Source organism: Artibeus jamaicensis, unplaced genomic scaffold (assembly GCF_021234435.1).
Source record: "Artibeus jamaicensis isolate MK-2021 breed Jamaican fruit bat unplaced genomic scaffold, CSHL_Jam_final contig_335, whole genome shotgun sequence".
NCBI classification, from domain to species: Eukaryota; Metazoa; Chordata; class Mammalia; order Chiroptera; family Phyllostomidae; genus Artibeus; species Artibeus jamaicensis.
Window position 1 is genome coordinate 8,167,106 of NW_026521800.1, and position 22,895 is coordinate 8,190,000.

The window sequence follows — 22,895 nt, forward strand, 5'->3', positions numbered from 1 at the left end:
CTTTGAAAAACCTCTGTTTAACCTTTATTTGCCCAGGCCCCAGGGGCCCTAGGGAGAATGATGGGGTGGTCTGGGAGGGCAGGTGGCCGGATAGTGAGGACTGGAAATGAAGGGAGAGGTCCTAGGAGACTTTGACTCACCTAGCACCCCTGCTGGGAATGCTGATAGCCGGATAGTCAGTAGGGCTGGGACTAGCACCCCTGCTGAAAAAACAATATTCACATTATGCTTCTGTATCCCACATTTGTCACGTAGACAGGAAGACCCCTAATCTATATATTCCTCAAGAATCCTTTGTTCGGGGCTCAGAATTTGGAGATTGACTCCTCTGGGCCCGTGCATGTTAAATAATAAACCTCATAGTCCAGAATCCCTCGGTGTCTGCTTGCTTCGTTTTCCTATAACAGATGTACTCGCCCTTCTGCACGCAGGTGGATGCGCAGGAAAGAAGAGCCAGAACTCGGATGAAAGGGAAGCTGCGGACGTGCGCACCAGGGGTCTGCTGTAGACTCCCAGAGGCAAGGCGGCAGGCGGACTGCCCAGTTGAGAGTCCCAGGGTTGGGATGGACTTTGGTTGCCCACCAGGCTGGCCCAGAACGCCCATTTCCAGCGCCTGCTGGGCTCTTCTCCCGAGCTCCACCCTCCCTATTCACTGTGTCCTCCATGTTGACGCTCCTCCCAGGCCTCTGGCCTCTCCATGCCTACTGTCTGCTCAAACGTGAGCCTCTGCCCACCCTCTTGAGCCCGCCCCTGGCCACACCCTCCTCTCCACTCCCTCCTCCTTCCCACCTTGGAATGAAGCAGGACCTGGCACAATGCAGTGGGATCCCCCTTTTTGGATGAGGGGGAGCCCTCCTGCCTAGGCAGGTCTCCAGGATAAAAAATGAAGGTCTGTATCTTGGCTATGCTGCTGCATTGCACATAGGGGTGTGTATATCTTTTTGAAATAGTATTCTAGGATAAATTCCTGAAGTGGAATTGCTGGATCACATGATACTTCTACTTTCAAGTTTTTCAGGAAACTCCATACTGTTTTCCATAGCTCTTCCACCAATTTAGAGTCCCAGCAGTGCAAGGGGGTTCCCTTTCTCTACTTTTTCACCAACACTTGTTTGTTGACTTTTTAAAAGTAATCATTGTGTCAGGTGTAAGGTGATATGTCACTGTGGTTTTGATTGCATGTCCCTAAGGATTAGTGATGTTGAGTATCTTTTCATGTGTCTGTTCGTCATCTGTATGACTTTGGAGAAATATCCGTTCAGGTCGTTCACCCAGTTTTTAATGCAAAATGTTTTTTTATGTTGGGATATATTAAGAAGTACAAATTCCCCGTTATAAAAACAGTTATAGGGATGTAAAGTACAGCATATAGTCAGTAATATTGTAATAACAATGTGTGGTGCAAGGTAAGTACTAGACTTATCATGGTGATCTCGTTGTAAGGCATATAAGGTACACCTGAAACTAATATAATATTGTATGTCAACTATAATTTTAAAATAAATTTTAAACCAGACAGTCCATGGTGTAACACTTAGCAACAAAACAGAATAATCTATCGGTACAGCTATTGTCCTATGCAAATCCCCAGAGAATTATGGAGGGGAAAAAGCAAATCCCAAAAGGGTCCATATGCTGTGTAACTGTACGTGTACATGGCCCTATACAATTATGTAACATTCGTGAAAGGCCTGATTATGAAAATGGAAAACAGATTAGTGGTTGCCAGGGGTTAGGGAGAGGTTGGATGTGGCTATGAGAGGGCAACAGTAGGGGACTGTCATGATGGAAATGTTCTGTATCTGTGGTGTCGATATCCTGCTTGTGATACTATGCTGTAGTTTGGGCAGACGTTTTCTTTGGGGGAAACTGGATAAAGCCCATGTGAGAAGTCTAGGTGTTATTCCCTACAGCTGCATATAATTTCCTCAAAATAAAACATTTAGTTAAAAAAGTATTGTTCAAGGCCCAGGATATCTTTCAGGGCCAGGATATTCCTCAAAATGTGGAAAGGTATGGAACAAGAGCCTGAGGATGTGTCTGTATGTGGGGGAGGAGGGCAGAGGGGTTTGCTAATGAGCAGTTTGGGCTAATGGTCTCATTTTCTTTTTCTAGCACTTTCTGGTGTGTGCCATCTCATTTGACAGTCTACCACTGTGACATCTCCACTGATTGTCCTCAAACTCTATGCCTTGATTTCTGGTGTCCTAGGATAGCCTTATCCAAGTAATAGAGCCGAAGTAAGGTTGGTTTCCCCCGTGTTCATAATGAGAATGTGGTGCTGTTGTTTGTAGATCAGTGTTTGGGTGGGTTTGTTTGCCGTTGATGCTTTCCTTGTATTCCGGGATGAGACTGTGACCTCTCCCTCAGAGGCCCACATGCTAGCAGGGAACAGGGCCACTTGTTTTGTCAGCCTAGGACATCCTGGATGCAGTCTATATTTTAGAATGACCTTTATCAGAGCAAAGGTGCTTGAGGCATTTCCAAACATGCTAGGATGTCTACAAAAATTAAATTTGGTTTTGTTTTCGCCCTTTCTGGTGAGATGCACTTAGAGGCCCTCAAATAATCTTATGTCACAGAGAGTTAATACTTCATACTAAGAAAAGTAGGTGCAGGTCGGCTGTTGGGGGAGACTTTTCCTGCATTTCCCCCCTTCCACCACCAATGAAAGTAAACAAGACATGGCATGATCTGCTTGTGTAGGAGAGGTGGCTAACCCCTCAAAAGGGAAGGGCCATGAGCAGTGGCCAGTTTCTCAGGGGAAAAAGGTCTTGAGCCCCTCCCTTGAGGGGATTTTATTGGGTTGTAATATACAGGAATACAGGGCAGAAAGGTTCAAACAGTACATAACATTTCAAAGGAATCTGAGGGCTTATTCTGAGTTAGGAAGAGAGTTTTGCAGAAACTTGAGGGTTTCCTGCTTGAACCCCTAACATATGAACAAAAGCATTCTTAGCCAAGCAGATTTCACAGGTTTACCAGGAAATCTTTGTGAAGACAGATTCCACCGCCCCCCCACCCCTGCTCTGGCAAGGCTAGGAGCTTCACCCTCCCTGTCAGGTATTCAGGCTTAAGGAGATTAGAGCCAGGAAGCACTTCTCCTAGAGGACCTGTGGACTTGGGCTATGTCACATAGCCTGGGGATAATTGTCCATTGCTCACTCTTTGTTGCAGCCCCTCAAGTCCTTCCATGCTGGCCTCCCAAGTGGTCGAGTCTGGCTTAGGTTGATCCCTGCTGTGAGGAGACTTCCGACCATACATTGGTGGCAGGGATAGGAAACTGAGGCAGCATTTGCTATCAGAGACAAGCCTTGTCTCCTGTGGCTCACGTTCCAGAGGTCACTGACAGCCTTAGACATGGGAGAGGGTTTACAATCCCTGAAACCAGGCAGAGCAGTCCACAACAGTCAGCTTCTCTGGAATAGAAGAAGTTTGCCTTTCAAGGTGAACTTTCTTACAAGGAGGGCAAGTAACCTTGCTGTCTAGTGGGAGGGGTGTACTCAGGTCTTTTGTTCTATGAGGACGTCTAAGAAAACAATAGCTGGTCTTCTGGGTGGTGTGGATCCCAGGACATGACCAGGGAGCTGTGGAATAGCAAGTATTAGAAACTGTCTTGGAGACAATTAAATCTTCTCACAGGAAAATCATGTTTCTGAATCTAATCTTGGTCCTGTATCATATAATAGGATTCAAGAATGGTTACATGCCTTAATACCAAAGATAGAAAATTATAATAATTATGGCATTTTATCATTTTTATGATACATTTCACCTCTCTCATAATGTCTCACATCAGGTATCAATGGAAGAAATCTATTGTGTTTGTGTTCCAGCCAAACAAAAGTCTTTAAATGTTCTGTGTTACTGTGAACTCATAAGAGTAGATAACAAGTGAATTGAGAGCGTGGAACCCAAACCAGAATAAACACTATCTCAAAGACTGACAGAAGATCTTAAGCATAATATATATAATATATGTGTTTTATAAACATAATATATATATTAAGAACTTATTTATTTATTTTTAGAGAAAGGGGAAGGGAGGGAGAAAGACAGGGAGAGAAACATTGATATGTGAGAGATGCATTCATCTGTTGCCTCTCTCACATCCCCAAAGGGGACCTGGCCCACAACCCAGGCATGTGCCCTGACAGGGAATGGAACTGGAGACCCTTTGGTTTGCAGGCTGGCCCTTGATCCCCTGAGCCACACCAGCCAGGCCTATTTTTAAAAAATAAGAAAAGAGACTTCCGCCAAGATGGGGGCATAGGTGGAAATGATGTGCTTTCTCACACAACCAAGTTTAGAGACAATATAATATTAGCAACAAAAAACACAGCCAGAACACAGAAAATTGAACTTTTGAGAAGTCTGATAACAATGAATGCTTCAGCCTGACCAGTAGGAGGGGCGAAACCAGCAGCTGGCAGAGTGGCGTTGCACAAAAGAATTCGGTCAGATGGACTCAGGAGCGTGGATCCCAGGCGTGGGGTTGCAAAGGGCGGACCCAGTGAGCAACGCAGTGAGCAACCTGTGGATCCAGTGAGGGTGAAGGGCGGCGGGTTGACTGTGGTGGCACATACCTGCACAGATAGACTGGCGAGGGAGTGGGCAGTGAGACGAAACCCAGCAGGCCCCAGGGGTAAGAGGCAGCAGAGGAGGCCGCCATTTCCCTGCCCTGACCCCGCCCCCGCATACAGCGCCACAACCCAGCGACCTGAGCAACCCTGTCCTGGTGGCTCCGCTCCTCATACTTAATGGGTGCGAACAGATCAAAAATGGCTCAAGAAGATCTCAAAGCCCCAGAGCCCATAGCTCTAAGCGACAAAGAAATAGCAAAACTTTCAGATGCACAGTTCAAAACACTGGTGATCAGGATGCTCACAGATCTGGTTGATTTTAGTCACAAATTAGAGGAACATATGAAGGCTAAACTAATTGAAATGAAGGGAATTGCACAGGAAACCAATAGTGATAAAAAGGAAACTGGGACTCAAATCAAGGGAGTGGACCAGAAGGAAGGAAAAAATGGCCAAACAGGAAAATATGAAGAAACAAGAATTCAAAACAATGAGGAGAGACTTAGGAACCTCCAGGACATCTTTAAACACTCCAACATCCGAATTATAGGGGCACCAGAAGGGGGAAAGGAACAGCCACCAGTGGAAAACTTTTTTGAACAAATAATAAAGGAGAATTTTCCCAATCTGGCAAAGGGAATAGACTTCCAGGAAATCCAGGAAGCTCAGAGAGTCCCAAAGAAGTTGGACCCAAGAAGAAACACACCAAGGCACATCATCATTATATTAGCCAAGATTAAAATGAAGGAGAGAATCCTAGAAGCAGCAAGAGATAAAGGGACAGTCACGTACAAAAAAGTTCCCATCAGACTGTCAGTAGATTTTTCAAAAGAGACCTTACAGGCAAGAAGGGGCTGGAAAGACGTATTCCAAGTCATGAAATCCAAAGACCTACAACCAAGATTACTCTATCCAGCAAAACTTTCATTTAAAATGGAAGGACAGATAAGGTGCTTCTCAGATAAGATCGAATTCAAGGAGTTCATCATCACCAAGCCCTTATTATATGAAATGTTAAAGGGACTTATCTAAGAAAAAGAAGATAAAAAAGATGAACAGTGAAAGGGCAGCAAACTCACAGTTATGAACAACCACATCTAAAACAAAAGCAAACTAAGAGGACAGCAAGATCAAGAGCAGAACCATAGAAATGAAGATCTCATGGAGGGTTAGCAACAGGGGAGTGGGAGGAGAAGGGGGGAGGAGGTACAGAAAATAGGTAGCATAGATGGTAGGTAGAAAATAGATAGGGGGGAGGGTAAGAATAGTAGGGGAAATATAGAATCCAAAGAACTTGAGACACATGGTCATAAACTAAAGGGGGGGGATGGTGGGGGTGGGGGGCAGAGGGTAGAGGGGAATGAAGGGGGAATAGAACAACTGTAATGGCATAATCAATAAAATAAAAATTTTTAAATATTAAAAATATAATGAGAGAAAGAGAATGACTCTAAAAGCTTGAGATCAATAGGATTCCTTCATTCATTCTAAAACCACTTACTAAGCACCTACTCTGTGTCAATAAGTATTTTGGGCATGGAATACTCAATCCTTAAGAAAAACATACCCTTGTCCTTAGGTCCCCTGGTGTCATGGAGTGTGCAAACTACTGTGGGAAATGGGAACTAGTGCAAGGAATGACTTGCAGAATGAATTGCAATCATCCTGAAGATGTGTGTGTGTGTTTATGTGTCAGGCTTTTGAAATAAAGAGATGTTAAATGGTGAAATTTTTGCTGATCTTACATATTCTCCCTCAGTGCAAATGTATATAGACTGTTTATTTCCACAGACCTTAGGAGTAGTAAATATCAAAGAACCACTGGTTTCTATTGCTCTGGGTTCTATTGCCTGGTGCCAATAAGAAGCATGACTCCCAATACCAGGGTCTTAGGAAAAGGAAAGGAACTCTCGTATTTTTTGGACTATAAGAGTTACTTTTCTCGGCCCTGGCTGGCATAGCTCAGTGGATTGAGTGCGGGCCTGCGAACCAGATAATCGCGGTTCAATTCCCAGCCAGGGCACAGGCTTAGGTTGCAGCCCAGTTTCCTGCAGGCCAGTTCCCAGCAGGGGATGCACGAAAGGCAACCACACATTGATGTTTCTCTCCCTTTCTCCTTCCCTTCCCCTCTAAGGATAAATAAATAAAAATCTTAAAAAAAAAGAGTTACTTTTCTCCCCAAATCTGAAAGAAAAGGGGGGTTGCCTTTTATAGTCTGAATGTAGCTACCTGGCTCACTGTTCAGGGTGGAGGGGCGGCAGCAGTGGAGCAAGGTCACCGATTATTAAATATTTTACCACATTTTTTGCTTCAAACATTTTTTCCTGTTTCCTCCTCTGAAACCTAGGTGTGTCCTATAGTCCTAAACACATGGTATTTATTCAAAAGTTGTACAGTTTTAGAATAATGGGGGAATTCTGCCATTAAATCTTGCTTGCTTTAGAAATGAAAAATTTCTACTAATACACAGTCCTGCCTCCCCTTGCCAAACCAGGCCAGTGAGAGGTACTACCTCTCAGGAAAAGAAATACAAGTCTGTAGCTTAGCTGGGCAGAGTTCTGTGTGTATTCAGGTTTCCTTCAGTGGTCCCTGCTCAACTGGCTAGGTAGGCTCTTGCTTTTAATCCAAAACTGCATCCTCATGGTTCACCAGTAGGAGACCTTCTGCCACCACACTGCATGGCCAAGACTGCCTACAGCTGCTACATCCTGCTTTTCTGCTCCATTCTAAACTGCATAATGAAGAGCCCTCTTTGACCCCAAACCACATGGTTGTGGGCGCCACTAGCCCCCCATGGCAAAGCCAGGGGGTCAGGGGGGCATAGCCACTGCTCGTGGAGACGTGACCATAAACCCCCCTTGGCAAGGCTGGGGGGCCTGGGTCAGCTGGCAAGGCCGCTGCCCGTGGCACAGTTTCTCTCCACCTTGCTTGGCTCCCTGCCTGGAACCTGCTGTGGCTAGACAATAGGTTTCCCAAGAAAGCTAGACAGCCTGTTTCCCTGTAGAAGGGTAGGTCATGCACCGGTGCTTGATAAACAGGGAAGTTTTGATAGCACCCTGTGTTCCCCTGTTGTTCCGTAGAGTAGCTTTGCAGAAAGGACAGAGAAACTGGCTTGGGTGCAGCCCCCTCCTGCTTATTCCCCATAATTGTAATAAAAGCCTTGAATAAACAGAGTTCGGGGCTCAGCGGGATGCTGAGACCTCTCCAACCTGACTCCCTGCGTCCTTAACTCATTTCCGCCCCCTCCCCTCTCCTGGCGAGGCTGGTCCGCGGCACATGGTGAAGAAAGTGTAAGACAGCTTGTCATGGCTCACCCACTCTCCTTCCCATATGGTCCAGAGCTTCAGCGTGGCTGCTACACTTGCACTTTTAAATCCTGGTGCACCTCCTCCCCTGTACCCCATTTCTGACTCCTCTGAGACTGGGTTACACCTGCTGGTATTCTGGTCCCTTCTGCCTTTTCTTGGCAGCCATTGTTAGTCCCAGCAGGCTTGGCCTCCAAGCCACTCATGCAGGTATAGCAACTGAAGCAACCCGGGAATTGCCTTCCTGCTGCATCACAGGGTAGAGTCACATCCATATCCCAGGCTCTGAGCAAGGCAGGCACAGCTTTTAACACTACTAAATCACTGGGCAAGTTCTGTAGATCTGCCAAGTAACTCTCAATGGCCTTACTATGGTCATTTGGTGGAGGACCAAATGGGCAAGGCTGCACTGGCCAGCAAGAGAGCAGTTGGCAGACCAGCAAGGCAGCAGCTGGTTGAGTGGGTGGTCCCACATTCATGTGCAGGTAAACTGGGAGGAACAACTGGGTAATGAGAAGGACCTGAAAACCCAGGGTCCCAGTGCAGGGAAATAAAGCCTAAAATCACCAATTGAAAACACCTGTGGGTGTTGAGGTGGCAGTGGGAGAAACTCCCAGCCTCACAGGACAGGTCATTGGAGAGACCCATAGGGTACTAGAACTTAAACAAGACAACCCACCTGGGAATCAGCACCAGAAAGGCCCAATTTGCTTGTGGGTAGCAGAAGAAGTGACTGAAAGTTGGCAGAGAGCTGAGCAAGCAGCATTGTTTCCTCTCCAACACTTCTTCCACATATAGTGCCACAACACAGCAAAGAGGGTTGCCCCACCCTGGCCAATACCTAAGGATCCACCCCCTTACTACATAAGAGGCATGCTAAGACCAAAAATGAGGCCCAAATGAAAGAACAGATCAAAGCTCCAGAAAAAATACAACTAAGCAACAAAGAGATAGCCAACCTATCAGATGCACAGTTCAAAAGATTGGTAATCGGGATGCTCACAGAATTGGTTGAATATGGTCACAAATTAGATGAAAAAGTGAAGGCTACCCTAAATGAAATAAAGGAAAATGTACAGGGAACCAATAGTGATGGGAAGAAAACCTGGACTCTAATCAACAGTGTGGACCAGAAGGAAGAAAGAAATATTCAACCAGAAAAGAATGAAGAAATAACAATTCAACGAAACTGAGGAGAGGCTTAGGAACCTCCAGGACAACTTTAAACATTCCAACATCCAAATCATAGGGGTGCCAGAAGGAGAAAAGCAACAGCAAGACATTGAAAACTTCTTTGAAAAAATAATGAAGGAGAACTTTCTTCATCTGGCAAAGGAAATAGCCTTCTAGGAATTCCAGGAAGCTCAGAGAGTCCCAAAGAAGTTGGACCCAAAAAGGAACACATCAAGGTACATCATAATTACATTACCCAAGATTAAACATAAGTACAGAATCTTAGACTCAGCAAGTGAAAAGGAGACTTACCCACAAAGGAGTTCCCATAAGACTGTTAGCTGATTTCTCAAGAGAACTTACAGGCAAGAAGGGGCTGGAAAGAAGTATTCCAAGTCATGAAAGGCAAGGAACTACATCCAAGTTTGCTCTATTCAGCAAAGCTTTCATTTAGAAGGGAAGGGCAGATAAAGTGCTTCTCAGCTAAGGGCAAGTTAAAGGAGTTCATCATCACCAAGCTCTTATTATATGAAATATTAAACTGGTATATTTAAGAAAAAGAAGATAAAATATGAACAGTAAAATAACAACCAAACTCACAATTATTAACAATCACACCTAAAACAAAAATAAAAGGAAACTAAGCAAAGAACTAGAACAGGAAAGGAACCACAGAAATGGAGACTACATGGAGGTTTTTCAATAGGGGAGTGGGAAGGGGAGAGAGGGGGAAAAGGTATAGAGAATTAGTAACATAAATGGTAGGTAGAAAATAGAGAGGGAGAGTTTAACAATAGTATAGAAAATGTAGAAGCCAAAGAATCAGCTTTTATGAATGACCCAAGGATATGAACTAAAGGTGGGAATGTGGGTAAAAGGGGGTGTGCAGGGAGGAGTGGAATAAAGTTGGGAAAATGGGACAACTGTAATAGCATAACCAATAAATCATATATAAAAAAGAAAGTGCTGGGGAAAAAATAACTCTTTGCCCTGGGTGGTTTGGCTGAGTGGATTGAGTGCCAGCCTGTGAACCCAAAGGTTGCCCATTGATTCCTGGTCAGGGCACATGCAGGAGTCCAAAGCCAGGTCCCCAGTTTGTGGTGTGTGAGAGGCAATCAGATGATGTATCATTCACACAGTAATGTTTTTCTCCCTCTTTTCCCTTCTCTCTAAAAATAAATTAAATGTTTTAAAAAAGTAACTATTCAAGGCACATTGATTCAGACAGAAACCTAAAGAGGGTTCTGATTAAGAGAAAACAGCAAGCAGTGTTCATTGTAAAAAGGAGGAGTGTGATTCTCTCAGTACAAGAAAGACATTTCTATTGATTCAGTTAAGCTAACACAGTGATGCTAATTCTAAGCAATGTTGTTCATTTTCAGCCTAGCTGTCATTCATCTGTTAATTATATCTGTTTTCTTGTTATCTTTGCAAACAGTTGTTTGGCATATAATGTTGCTTTACCTTAATTTGCTCTGTTTTACAATCCCAAAGATTTCAGAAGTAAAACATGCAAGGCAGTTCCTCAGGGATGGCAGCTCTTACTTCATTTTAAAATGGTTCCATTTATATTATTTTACTTTACCAAAGAAACAATGAAAGAGAAAAAGAAATGAATGAATTAATAATGTTATTCCTCTATTTGAAACTCTGTAATCATTCCTTGTTGCTTGTTTGATAAAACTCAGGTCCCTAGACTGGCATAAGGACCCTTTCCAGTCCAGCACTAATCTACCTATTAAACCCACTTTGGCCTCACTATGGGCCATGCCCCAGTTCACACCCTTTCCTCCACACTCAAAGTATACTCATACTTTGCTCACTGCAAGCTCTTTCACACCCATGCCTTTGCACATGCATTTACTCTGCGTAGCTTGTTTCTCCACTATCCATAGAAACAATCACTCCTACAGAAATCCCTGCTCAACTGACACTACTGTGATTCCATCCCAAGCCCCACAGAATTATTCTTTCCATCCTCTCTTCTCATTACGCTCCGTGTGTGCTCCATGAGAGCTGCTGTAAGACAATTTTCCATTCATCTGAGATGACAAAAAAGGAAGGCCCATGTTTTATTCTCTTTTACTTCTCAACCGCTTTGTGACCTGATACAGAACTCAGTACATCAAAATGTATAATGAATGAAGTTTGGAGTTTTCCAGCTCTGCTACCTAATGGAGCTTCAAGGGTATGGATATAGGCTGGGGAAAGTTTATAAAATCCAAGTACCTGAAAGTGAAAAGTGGTTTATGGTGTTGAATGAACTCACGCAGAATATGGAGGCTTTGCTAGGAATAAATGAGGTCAACATAAGAAACCTCCAAACCTGTAAGAATTTTCATGAGCTTATTTGCACCAAACTGTCAATTGTTGGGAAGCAAAACCTCAATGGATTAGGCTATTCTTCAGAAAATTGCAATTCTGTGTCCTGCTTTATGAATTATAATCATAAGGTAGGTTACTTAAAATCAACTGGTGATACATGAGGGAGAAGGGAGAAAGCAAAGCCAGGAGATGTTTGAGATTGGACTAAAAAGGGAAATGATAGACTTACTTCTTTTACATAGGTGAACACAGGGTAATAGTCAACAATCAACTCGGTATCAATGAGGGGATTTGTGGTCTTCATCTGGTGCTCTGGTGTAATATCTGTGTTTTCAAGGGTTCAAAAAAGAAAATTACTTTGACATTTCAAAGGCTATGTTATCATAGATGCAAAAAGACAATAGACAGGCTCAATTAAGGTCAAGATTCTAGCCTAAGACATGACTGCTGGCCATAAACTGCTTTTAGTCAGTAAGTTTTCATTTCAGACCATCCTTCATGGCTACTTTAGGTCTCTGAGTTAGTAAGGCTGCCACAAAGGTCTCCCCTCAGCTTGTGAGGTTTAACATGTGGCCCCTTTTTGGCCACAATGATAAAAATTTAAACAATTGTCTTAAGGTTTGCAAACTGGCAATGCAACAAAGCACTACTCAGTGTTGCAAAGAAGAAAGCCAAGTGTCTCTATGATATACAGTCCTGAGAAAGTGAGTCCTGTGTTCTTAGTCTTTAGGTTTCTCTGCGGAGATGGTAATCTTCTAAATGACTGGTGGTCTGGATAGTGAATGTCAGATGATGTGAACATTCTTTCCTTAGTCCTCCAAGGGTAATCAGGACATCTGATGGACATCCAAGCATTAGCACAGAACTGGAAAGTCAAAAGTTTAGTTTCCATTCTAGTTAGAAGAAGAATAGAATCCTTTCCTTATGCCTTATCTTACTCTATTCTTCAGTGATTAAAGAGGAGTCATTTTTTCTCATTTAAAACATGTTAGAATAAAAAATAATAAAGTAGGGCAGAAGAAAAAAGCCTGGTTGCATCCGAGTCATTTCCCCTTATAAGTGGATTATTTAAATTGTGGGAGTGAAAGAGGTAAATCCAAGTTCATTTTTTAAAAAAGAAATTCAGTAGAGTGAGAAAAGAAATTAAGGGCAGGTCTAGAATGAAGGCCCATGGTTTTATCAGAATTTCAGGAATGTGGTCACATTTTAGGGAAAAAAAGCCAGTGAAGTAAGAAATCTTCTTTATCTCATGGTCTCCACAAACTGGGAAAAAAAACTGGGGAGTGATCACCTGGAAAAATATATTCCAGTGCAGTGCCTGAACCTTTGCTAAAATATTTGAGGGGAGAAGTCAGTTTTTTTTTTTTTTTTGTCGCAGCCCCAGGAAGCACTGGAAGGAAGCGGAGCTCCTTGCAATAGTCTAGGAGCAGAAAGTATTGTTACCAGTAAAAGTGTGGTTCTTGTGGTGTCTAAAGGATAAAGAATTTGGTGGGACCTGCTTAGTGGATGTGGCTGTGTGATGTGGTTTACTGAGGATGTACATAAGGGGATTCCCTTCCTGGCTTCTTTATGTTCCATCTATCAGTTTTGCCAAGGAAATAGTCCAATCTCATCTTTAGTAAGGCCCTAAAAGGCATGTGGCCCATGGCTTTGCAATTCCACATGCAGGCTCCAGAAGGGGACCTGAAATGGACTGCAGCTGGGAATACACTCTAAGCTATCTGAATGTTGGACTGGACTGTACTTTGATATGGCATAGAATCTCTAAATGTTGCAATTTCTGGACCTGATATTCCATGGCTGCCCAGAGGGAGATGAGACATTGGAAACCCAGGGGCCAGCTTCTATTTCCACCTGAATAAACCATGCTACAACACTATCTATAGTGCATGGGCTTTTGGAATGCTTTCCCTGTGATCCTGGTGTCACAGGTGGGCACAGGTAACCCAGGTTCTTGGTGATTGAGAACAATGACTTGACCTGAAGACACAGAGAGTTTAAACAAAAAGAGAGAGAGAGCAGATTGATTATGCAAGAATACACTGCAGAGAACATGGGAGTGGGTCAATGTCAAGCAGAGATGGACCCTCAGTGGTTAGAGGGATTTTATTCTTATAAGTTGGATATTTCCTGGCTAGTTTTGGTGGGCTTTTCTTGTATAGGTACAAGTAGTTATATTACTTTTAAGCTGCTTTGCATGAGGTCTCCTGTGGGCGCCACTAGCCCCCCATGGCAAAGCCAGGGGGTCAGGACCAGCCGGCATAGCCGCTGCTCGTGGAGACGCGCCGCAAGCCCCCCTTGGCAAAGCCGGGGGGCCAGGGCCAGCTGGCAAGGCCGCTGCCCGTGGCACAGTTCGTCTCCACCTTGCTTGGCTCCCTGCCTGGAACCTGCTGTGGATAGACAATAGGTTTCCCAAGAACTTATTAGCATAAGCTAGACAGCCTGTTTCCCTGTAGAAGGGTAGGTCATGCACTGGTGCTTGATAAACAGGGAAGTTTTGATAGCACCCTATGTCCCCCTGTTGTTCCGTGGAGTAGCTTTGCAGAAAGGACAAAGAAACTGGCTTGGGTGCGGCCCCTCCTGCTTATTCCCCATAATTGTAATAAAAGCCTTGAATAAACGGAGTTCGGGGCTCAGCGGGATGCTGAGACCTCTCCAACCTGACTCCCTGCGTCCTTGACTCATTTCCACCCCCTCCCCTCTCCTGGCAAGGCTGGTCCGCGGCAGTCTCCCATGATTTTCCCTGATTGCCCACTGGGGGAGGGGGTTCCACATGGTAATTTATTATAATGCTGTTGTAATGATGCAGGGGTCATATGGCATCTTATGAGCAGATGCAGTCATAATTCACCATGATTCAGTGCTTTTCCAAAAAGCAGGGAAAACAGGTCTTACAACAGGGTCTCTGGTTCTGTATTGAGGTCCTTCATCTCAGTCCTTGGGCACCTCTGGAGTTTCCTCCAGACCTGTCTCCTCCTTCTCTGTGGAAGAACCTAATTTCCACTGACAATAGTAAGGTGAGAGCACTGCTGACTTGTCCTCACAAATTGGGATGACACAAAACTCAGAGTTTAGGGTCCTCCTCAAACTGTCCTTGTGAAACCAGAGGGCAAACAAGAATCTGAGGCTCATGCTGCCTGTCATCTCTCTGCCAAAAAGCAGAGACAGGGATTGAATAATAATTTTCCTTTTATTAATACCATAGGTTAGCAGCCTGAGAATGGAACAGGTGAAAACTCTAACATTCACCTTATCTTGGGCTTTCAGAAGCAAGTTAATAAGGGGAAAATGTGAGAATTTGAGAGGGGAAAATTCCTAGGTGGAGTGCAGATGTGATGTTTCTCTTAGAAAAGAGGGGGAGCTGAAAGAAGAGTCCCACAGCTTCTTCCCAAGCTGGCCACCTTTGTTTCAGTGTTATCTTGCTATCTTTAAGTATTATCTCTTAGTTTGCATTAGCATTCCTCTCTTCCCCAGACACCTGTGATGTATGACCATGGAGGCTTTGTATTCTCTGGTTAGGGGGGGACAGTATGATTCTCAAGTATCCTTGGTTTGGGGAGGTAAGGTCTTGTGATTCAGCAGTTGGCTGTAAATTGCTCAAACTGTTTGGCCTTGTTTAATTTTGTATCAGTTTTTCCATTCTACCTCCCTAGGGACTTTCTTAGGTTCTTACTATCCTGTCTCACAGAGGAAACTGTGAGAATACTGGGTCTACCTCCCAGCTTTTCACTGTGGGGCAGCTCTGTCAGGTAGAGCTCTCCTGGCTGCTGCAGATTAGAATAAATGTACCAAGACATGATCTGCCTGGGGAATAAAGGTGGTCAAACTCTCTGAGAAGAAGGGCCTGGAGCCTCTTCTCAGTGGGCTTTACCTGAGTTTAGTTTGCATAGCTATATATAGCATGCAAGTAAGGTTTACAGATAACATTTCTGGGATCCTGGGGGTCTTTTTGAGTCAGGGTCTGGTAAACAGAATCATGCCAAATGGTGTAAAACCTTGGGAAACAAACTCATTTTGTGTTTGGACCCTTAACATTTAAATTCAGGGCATTTTTAGCAAAACAGGTTTCACAGGATTTTATGCATTCTGTCCCAGACCTGATTGAGCCCCCATCCCTTGCCCAGAACCACCCATTCTGGTATGGGGCTGCACCTCTTTGGAATTGTTTTAGGTCTGAATCAGGTGGGGGAAGCAAGGCAGCCAAATAAGGAGACTTTTTACAGATAGAATGAGGACTCAGGTTGTGACAAAGCTGAAGGGTGAGGGTCTTTTGCCCCTCCTTCATAATCCCCTAAATCCTACTCTGCTGGCCCCTTCATGACTGTTCCTGTCTTAAGTTATTCCTTCCTTGAGGATCTTACCCATAATTGACTATCCAGCCATCCTCTAGGGGCCAAGCAGGGTGAATAAAGGGGACAGAGACTACACCTCTGCTGGGAGGATAAATCTTGTCTTCTTAGTGTCTTGTGGTTCCAGGGTCCCCTCTCTGTGGGACCTTTTCATCTGTTGAGGTTATGGCTCCTAAAACCAGGCAGGATGGACCCCAACTGTTTACACCTTCCTGAAGAAGGGAGTGTGTGTCCTTTATTTGCCCAATGCCTACAGTCTCATCAGAGCTCTGCTTTTTACATTTGCCCATTTGTGGCAGTGTCTTATTTTAATTGGCCTCTCTGATGAACTATCCCTGGGAAAAGGCCAGGTTACTTCCATTTTGTACTTAACAGAGATCAGCCTTCCAGCACTCTCTGTGTCCATGGCCTCATAACATATTCTCTGCTGCTTGCCTGGTCTTTGTCTTTTAGAAATGAACCATGAGAAGAACAGCTATCTTAAGTGAGTCTCTGGGAGTGGCTGCTACCATTTCTTTGAAAGAATTGTTAGGACATTAGACATAAAAGAGCTATTAAGCACTGTAATGCTGTTAACTGGGTATTGTCACGTCATTACAGAATGGACCCATTGGGGGCCCAGATACTGTTACTGAAACAAATCCCCTCCCTTGGGGTCTCTTTGTCACTGTGGATTCTTTGCCTGTGACCAGGGGTAAGTAATTATGGTTTTCAATGCCAGAGTTTGGTAAAAAGGAAATGAACTATTTATTCAAGAGTTATACAGATGGCAGAATATCACCATTAAAAATCTCAAAGTTTCTTTAAAACACCCACCAACACACACACACAGTCCTTCCTCTTCCCCTTTGCCCAACCAGGCCAGTCAGGAGTACCATATCTCAGAAAAGAAGATGAAGTCCGTAGGTCAGCTAGGCTCCTGGTTCCTCCCAATAATCTGTGCTCCCGGGGCAGGCCTCCTGCTGTTCCTAGCACCAGAAGTACTGTTGCCACTGTGATCTCCAGTTCTTAATCCAAAACCACATGGCACTTTTCTCATGGCCCACCAGCAAAAGTCCTTTTACCCCTTTCCTTCCCACATGGTCTCACATTGTCCTGTGTCCTGCATTGTCCCTTCTGCATTCTTTGAAAATGCTAAGAGAGAGTTGTTCATGGTTGCTAAATCTTGCTTTCCTGATTCCTAAGCCCTTTGGTCAAGGGAGACCACTCTCCATCCCCAAAAACCTCCTGATTAGAACCAGCATGGATGCCTAGCCTGGATTTAAATCCCAGCATGAATCTTCCTGCATGACCCCATTTCCAACTCTTTCAACAAATGGCTACACCTGCCAGCACTCCTTTATTTTCAGCCTTTCTGAGCTGCCAGTAAGTCCAGGCAGGCGTGGCCTGGTGGCATGGAAGAAACCATCTCCAAGCTCTTATGAAGCCCTATAACCCGGGGAACTGCTTCCCAGTTATAGCACGAGTCAGAGCCATGTGCATTTCCCTAGCTAGTCTGCTATTGATATGAAAAATGACTATTTTTGCATATGAGGTTTGAAGCTGTCCAGCTGTTGATATGCAAAATAACTCTCAATGGCCCTTGCTTCCCCTCCCATGGTGACCTACCTTCGGGGGGTAGGGATATCCTATATTTCTATATTTCCTGAACATCCTGAGTTCTGGACCTTGCTTCAAATCCTTCATTTGTGGGGGAGGGGAATCTCTGGCTATACCCCATAACAATGTGTCACTTGAATAACTTTCCTGTTGCTTATAGAAAACAATAGGACTTCCACCAAGATGGAGGCACAGGTGGAGACACTATGCTTTCTCACACAACCAAGTTTAGAGACAACAAAATATTAGCAATAGAAAACACAGCCAGAACACAGAAAATTGAACTTTTTGGAAGTCTGATAACAACAAATTCTTTAGCCTGACCAGTAAGAGGGGCAAAGCCAGCAGCTGGTGGAGCGGGGTTGCACAGGAAAACTCGGTCAGACAGACTGACCCAGTGAGTGACCTCGGACCCAGTGAGGATGGTGTTGGGTTGACTGTGGTCTCGCATTCGTTCGTAGATAGACCAGCGTGGGAGTGGGTGGTGAGACAGTACCAAGCAGGCCCCAGGGGTGAGAGGCAGCAGAAGGGGCTGCCATTTCCCTGCTCTGACCCCACCCTCACATACAAAGTCACAACTCAGTGACCTGGGCGGCCCCGCTCTGATGAATACCTAAGGCTCCGCTCCTCATATTTAACGGGCACGAACAGACCAAAAATGGCTCAGGAAGATCTCAAAGCCCCAGAGCCCATAACTCTAAGCAACAAAGACATAGCAAAACTTTCAGATGCACAGTTCAAAATGCTGGTGATCAGGATGCTCACAGAACTGGCTGATTTTAGTCACAAATTAGAGGAACATATGAAGGCTAAACTAATTGAAATGAAGGGAATTACACAGGAAACCAATAGTGATGGAAAGGAAACTGGGACTCAAATCAAAGGAGTGAACCAGAAGGAAGGAAAAAATGACCAAACAGGAAAATATGAAGAAACAAGAATTCAAAAAAATGAAGAGAGACTTAGGAACCTCCAGGACATCTTTAATCGCTCCAACATCCGAATTATAGGGGTACCAGAAGGGGAACAGAAACAGCCACTGTGGAAAACTTATTTGAACAAATAATAAAGGAGAATTTCCCCAATCTGGCAAAGGCAATAAACTTCCAGGAAATCCAGGAAACTCAGAGAGCCCCAAAGAAGTTGGACCCAAGAAGAAACACACCAAGGCACATCATCGTTACATTAGCCAAGATTAAAATGAAGGAGAGAATCCTAGAAGCAGCAAGAGATAAGGGGACAGTCACCTACAAAGGAGTTCCCATCAGACTGTCAGTAGATTTCTCAAAAGAGACCTTACAGGCAAGAAGGGGCTGGAAGGAAGTATTCCAAGTCATGAAATCCAAAGACCTACAACCAAGATTACTCTATCTAGCAAAACTTTCATTTAGAATGGAAGGACAGATAAAGTGCTTCTCAGATAAGATCAAATTCAAGGAGTTCATCATCACCAAGCCCTTATCGTATGAAATGTTAAAGGGACTTATCTAAGAAAAAGAAGATAAAAAATATGAACAGTGAAAGAACAGCAAACTCACAGTTACTAAGAACCAAACTAAGAGGACAGCTAGATCAGGAGCAGAACCAAAGAAATGAAGATCACATGGAGGGTTAGCATCAGGGGAGTGGGAGGAGGGGAAGAGGGGAGAAGGTACAAAAATAAGTAGCATAGACGGTAGGTAGAAAATAGATAGGGGAGGGGTCAAGAATAGTATGGGAAATACAGAATCTAAAGAACTTGAGACACATGGTCATAAACTAAAGGGGGGAATGGTGGGGGTGGGGGGTGCAGGGTGGAGAGGAATGACGGCGGGAATAGAACAACTGTAATGGCATAATCAATAAAATAAAAATATGAAAAAAAATAAAAAAGAAAACAATATTTGTTATTGAGGGAAATCAGATTTTTCCCACCCAAAATATACATTTTGGAATATTGATTATTTTAAGCTGGTTATTTTTGAGAAACTAAAGACTCAGAAAGGACTTTTGACCCACTCTACCTGCCTGATGAAATTCAGATAGAAACAGCTGCTTAAAGGAAGAGCAATATTCCCTTATCATCAAAACAGAAACTAAGTATGGCACTTCAGAAAAGTATCTAGCCAAGGCTGTTTGTTGGACTCTCCTCTGTGTCCCATTATTCTGGATGGCCCAGCAATAATCTGCTTGCTACATGTTTGCTGTTTCTCATCTACCTGTGGATTGCATGGCTTCCTCTGGAAATCAAGAGCCTTGCCTTTCTCTCCTTTGACCAGAATAGCATATAAGTCTCAACTGTCCAATATATCATCAGGTTTTCTATTTCTATTAAACCTCTAAATGTATACAATAAACCTCAAGTTTTCTCCTAGTAATGTCTTATATTAATTTATCAATCCAGTTAGAAGTACTTAAAAAGGTAAAAAGAAAATTATTTTTATCTGCCTCTGTAGGTGGGTGCAGCCAGGGGGCCCCCAAAAGAAGGATTTGTAATGGGGTCCAGAACTCAGAGTTTCCAGGAAATATTAAAAATATGTGATGTCCTCACCCCCGCTGGGCAAATGGGATACATGGAGCAGGGCCATTGAGTTGTTTTGCATAGTAACAGTTTCTCAGATAACCTCTAGAATGGTCATTTAATATATCAATAACCTTTAACTGGTTTCATAGATATGTTAAATAGCTGTGGCCCTGCTTTAAGTCAGGGAGAAGGGAGTGATTTTCACCCCGGACGTAACTGGGAGGCAACTCCCAGCACACCCCCCCCCCCCCCCCGCAGTTACAGAGCTTGGGTTTGAACTTGGAAATGATTGGCTCCATGCGCCATGGGGCCACACCTGGCCAGACTCACTATGGCAGCCCAGTATCTCTAGAAGGACATGGGAGTCCTGGCAAGTATAGCGCATTGTGGGAGGAGCTGGAAATGGGGCTGCAGAGAATGATTGGCTCGGAGATTAAAGCACAAACGTGGCCACTATTGAGGAGAGAAGCATGGGTTTTTGTCCAGAATGGGGACTCCCACAGCCAGGTGAGAGAGAATCACCATGTAGCTTTAGCAAAGAGAACCACTCGGCTTTGGCCAGAGTGGGGGGACCACCCCCACCCCTGCAGCCATGAGAAGGATCGTCATTCAGCTTTAGCAAAGAATCACCACGCGGCTTTCTATTTCTTTTCCTGGGGTACAGTACCTTGGACTAGGCAAAGTGGGAAAGAAGGACTGTGTTTATGGGTGTTTTAATGGATTTGGGGATTTTGATGAAGACGTTAAGTCACTACTCTTAAGTATGTATAACTTGAATAAATAATTCCTTTCCTTTTCACCAATATCTAACATGGAGAGCTATAATTCTCTGGAGAAGGGAAAGGCAAACCTAGTGCAGGGGGACCCCAGGAGAAGGGTGGCTCAACTAGGTAACATTGTGGAACCCTATTCCCTAGTGGCCAATCTGGGAAAATCATAGGAGACCCCATGTGCAGTAGCTATACAACTACTTGTCACAGTAAAAGCCTGCCAAAACTAGCCAGGAAGGATCCGCCCTGTAAGAATAGAGTCCCTTCAGCTCATGAGGTCAATCTCTGCTTGGAGCTGGCCTGCTCCCATGTTCTCTGCTATAAACTCTGGGTGTTTGATTCAATTCTTTGTCTCGATCACCAAGAACCTGGTTACCCGTGCCCACCTGTGACACCTCCACATGTAAAAAAAACCAAATGCATGTAGGCAGTTGCCTGGGAATAAATTCTATATCCTCCATTGGAGGGCAGGGGTTGTAGCTCCAGAACAATATCAGTATTTTATAATATAAATGTATAATAAATGTTCCTTTAATTAGTTGGGTTAGCTAAGCATTTGAACTAATAATTATGGATTTATGGGTGGTTTAACCTGTTAGGGTGAGGTTTTTTTTTTCTTTCTCATTGAAGGTCCCAGTTGATTATATAGACACTTAACTTTTCCTTGGCTCATTCACTGTGATCTGATTTCTAAAAAATATGACCAAATCAATTCAAATCTATCTCTACCACTGATATTGATACAGGGTACAGCCAAGGGGGGCCCCCCAAAAAGATTTGGAATAGTGTCCAGAATTCAAAGTGTATAAGAATATTGGAGAGACATATAAGATGTTTTCACCCCCCCCCCCCCAGGGGGAAGGGACCAATAGAGCAGGGCCATTGAGAGCTGTTTTGCATAGCAACAGTTTTGCAGCTAACCTCTGGAATGGTCATTTAACATATCTATAACCTTTAACTGGTTTCATAGATACGTTAAATAGCTGCGGCCAAGTTTTGAGTCAGGGAGAAGGGAGTGGCAGCTACCGAGGATGGAACTAGGGGCTGCGCCCCTGAGTGGGAGCACCTGAGTGAGAGCTTTGGAAAAGATTGGCTCTGGGACATGAGGGGATAACTGCCAAGGTGAGGAGAGAGCCACGTGATTTGTGGCAGAGTGAGGACCCCTGCAGTCATGTAGGGGAGAACCCTGCAGTTTTGGTGAGAGGGCACACCCCTGCAGCCAGGTGAAAGGGAGAGCCACGCGGTTTCAACAGAATTAAGACCTCCTCTTGTGGAGGTGAAGAAGGAGAGAGCCACATGGTCTCAGCAGAGTGAAAGAGTACCACACAGGTTTTGCCAGAATGGAGATCCCTGCAGCCAGGTGAAGAAGAAAGCCACATGCTTTTGGTGGAGTGCGAACCCTGCAGCTTTGGTAGAAGAGGCCCATGCGGCTTTGGGGTGCTCCCTTTGGCTGAGTGGCCAGGAAAGCAGGAGAGACTTTGACTGGAACTAGGTACAAAGAACTCTTTCCAGTGGACCTAGAGAAGGTGCCACGTAACTTTGGATTAACTAGAGATCTTGCACGGCGACACAGCTGATGATGCCAGCGGCCTGAAACACAGATGTGTGCTCTTTTCCTGATTTACTGTACCTGGAGTTGGGACAGTGGGAGAAGGGAGTGCTGTGCAGGTGTAGGAATATACCCTAAAGGACTCGATATTTTAGTGGAGGTGTTAGGCCTAAATAGCATTAAATAAACATTTTGTTTCCTTTTCACGAATCTCTGGCATTGAGAGATGTCTTTCCAATTGGCAGCGGACAGAAGAGCACAGTAGATATTAGTATACTGTCCTTGGGAGGATCCCCCTGTTCTGTACCAGTTTTTGGCATCCCTAGGTGGGCTAAATATTGCCCCCCTCCCTGGACCTCTTGTTCTGTAACAATATTAAAACTGAGTGTTCTAAATGTTATCAGACAGGGGCCTGGATCTGAGTGGGTTTGGCTAGCGCTGGCTAGAGTGAATGGGTTCTTGACTTCACATAGGAAAGGAAATGAGGATGCATTTATTAAAGCTGGGGCCATTGAAATAAGGAAGGGCTTAGCATAGAAGAAGCAACAGGAGAGCCTTGGCTGGGTTGCCTTAGCTCACTGGAAAGTCAGAGAAGGAGGGCTTTGGGAATAGGTTCAGGGGATTCGCCTGGGATAAGCTGCCAGATGCCCATTGCCTTAGAATTTAGGAGACACATTTCTGTGATGAAAGAAGTGTAGGAGGGCAGGGGGGCATAAAGCAAAGGAAATGGCAGGATTTC

General features: G+C 44.3%; 1 protein-coding gene across 1 annotated transcript in view; it reads left to right on the forward strand.

Annotated features, from left to right (window-relative positions):
- Positions 1-2,220: 2,220 nt before the first annotated feature.
- The window catches only part of LOC119038544 (serpin B6), a 71,726-nt gene continuing 51,051 nt past the window's right edge, over positions 2,221-22,895 (forward strand). The window contains exon 1 of the mRNA XM_053664108.1: positions 2,221-2,245. The gene's annotated coding sequence lies outside the window, so the exon portion shown is untranslated. The remainder of the gene's footprint in view (positions 2,246-22,895) is intronic.